We start from the raw sequence: 2247 nt of genomic DNA, 5'->3' as shown, positions 1-2247 counted from the left end.
TTTAGAACATTGTTATGAAGATGGAGTCATTTGAGCAACTGAAAGAGAAACACCAGGTATCCAATAAGCATTTATTGTGTTATTTACAGTTAAGAAAGTTAATCGGAAGCACTCCTGGAGATAATTTGATCTTACCAAATCTATCAAGTATTAAACAACTACTCCATGCTAACCATAAGTCATTAAGACTGATATCCAGAGTGTACTCATTGCTAATTCAACAATGCCCAAAATCAGTTGTACATAAGTCAAGAGAGATGGAAATATGATTTGAATAATAGAATTGATGAGGCACTATGGTCAAACTTATGTCAAGATAGTGTGTCAGCGACCGTCAACTATAGATACAGACTTCTACATTACACCTTCCTCCACCAACTCTATATGACACCTCAGATGTTACATAGATAAAACTCTGAAGTATCAGAAATGTCTTTTAGGTGTGCAACAGAAGGCACATTTTTGCATTCCACTTGGCAGTGTATTAATTTACAAGCCTTTTTGCATGATGTTTGTGATACCCTGGCTTTAATTATGGAGGTCTCTTTCCCACTTGACCCTGAAATATGCCTTCTGGGTAACTTTACAAATGTGAATGTAAGGAACAATTTCAATATCAAATTGACAGAAATAGCCCTCGCCACTGCGAGGAAGTCAGATTCCCCTCTCAACTACAAGATGTGAAATTAATAAGTGCATTCCTATGAAAAAGATTACTAATGCTTTAAGATAATAAATTCATATATTTTGTGAAAATATGGCAACCCTTCCTGGACTATATGAAAACACTTCCATTGGGGTTGGTAGATATGGGCTTGTAGATTGATGAAATAGATGTAGATATTGTCTCTCAGCAATGTATTGTTTTGTGTAGGTTTATTTTGTCTTGGAGAGGGGTGGGGAGGGTAGAGTTGTCTTTGTTTTGGTATTTATTTTGCTGTATTGTTCTGTTGAGAATTCAAAAACAATTTCTACAATTAGATGTGCCAGAAATAGACTTCACATATTATCCATTGATATTAATATAGTTTTTTGTTGTTGTATTATTTCAACGTTCACGTTTTGAAAAGGTATAGCACCCATCTGTCACAGTTTTCTAAAGTAGAACACAGAAGCAGACCAGGACAAGGAGAGTAGGACGAAGGTGAGTATTTATTTACAAGTTTAAACGTAGAGGTAGAAAGATCCAGGTGGCGGAGCGGGCAGCGGAGGTGAGTTGATGGGAGTGAATAGGCAGATCCAAGGGAGTAACAGAATCCACCGACGACCAGGCAGGGATGGGGTGAGTGTTCCGGGTGAATGACTGTAGACAGAACAAACGGAGGTAAGTTCAAGGCAAGCAAGACGTACAAAACAACAAAACAAACTCTATCAAACTGGAGGCTGATACGCTGGCACAACATACTGTTCATGGCTAACGATCCGGCAGGGAATGGATGTCAGGTCAGAGCTTATGAAGTGGAGGGGTGATGATCAGGACCAGGTGTGCAGATAGCTGATGGGATACAGGTGCGGGTAATCAGAGATCTCCCAACTAGCTACGTCGCCCGGCAACCAGACAGGGTGCGTTCCAGGACACCGGAAAAACACTCCAGGACAGAACACAGGCAAAAACAGACACAGGAAGCGGGATTCGTGACACCATCTATACCATCATAATTGTCACGCCCTGACCTTAGAGAGCCTTTTTATGTCTCTATTTGGTTTGGTCAGGGTGTGATTTGGGGTGGGCATTCTATGTTTTGTTTTCTATGTTCCTTTATTTCAGTGTTTTGGCCGGGTATGGTTCTCAATCCGGGACAGCTGTCTATCGTTGTCTCTGATTGGGAACCATACTTAGGTATCCCTTTTTCCCTCCTTTCATTGTGAGTAGTTAAAACTTATTCTTAACAGGGGGCGCTGTTTTCACTTTGGGGAAAAATCGTGCCCAAATTAAACGTCCTCGTACTCTGTTCTAGATCATACAATATGCATATTATTATTACTATTGGATAGAAACCACTCTGAAGTTTCGAAAACTGTTTGAATTAAATCTGTGAGTAAAACAGAACTAATTTGGCAGCAAACTTCCGAACAGGAAGTGAAAATTCTGAAAGTGGGGCTCTGTGTCAGGGCTTGCCTATTCAATTGCCTTATATTTATGGATCTGTATGCACTTCATACGCCTTCCACTAGATGTCAACAGGCAGTAGAATGTTGAATGGGGTGTCTAGCTTGATGTAAAACCGAATGAGAGCTTTTGGAGTG

The 2247-nt window shown here is 40.2% G+C and overlaps 1 long non-coding RNA gene across 1 annotated transcript; it reads right to left on the bottom strand.

Annotated features, from left to right (window-relative positions):
• Nucleotides 1–1134: 1134 nt before the first annotated feature.
• LOC129821518 (uncharacterized) lies at nucleotides 1135–1613 on the bottom strand. Its single transcript, XR_008754342.1, has 2 exons — nucleotides 1406–1613; nucleotides 1135–1303 (listed from the first exon to the last, which is right to left on the bottom strand). It is a non-coding gene; the product is annotated as an uncharacterized LOC129821518 (long non-coding RNA).
• Nucleotides 1614–2247: the final 634 nt, after the last annotated feature.

Source organism: Salvelinus fontinalis, chromosome 23, assembly GCF_029448725.1.
Source record: "Salvelinus fontinalis isolate EN_2023a chromosome 23, ASM2944872v1, whole genome shotgun sequence".
Taxonomy (NCBI): domain Eukaryota; kingdom Metazoa; phylum Chordata; class Actinopteri; order Salmoniformes; family Salmonidae; genus Salvelinus; species Salvelinus fontinalis.
The sequence above is the reverse complement of the archived record's forward strand: the minus strand, read 5'-3'. Positions and strand labels throughout refer to the sequence as shown.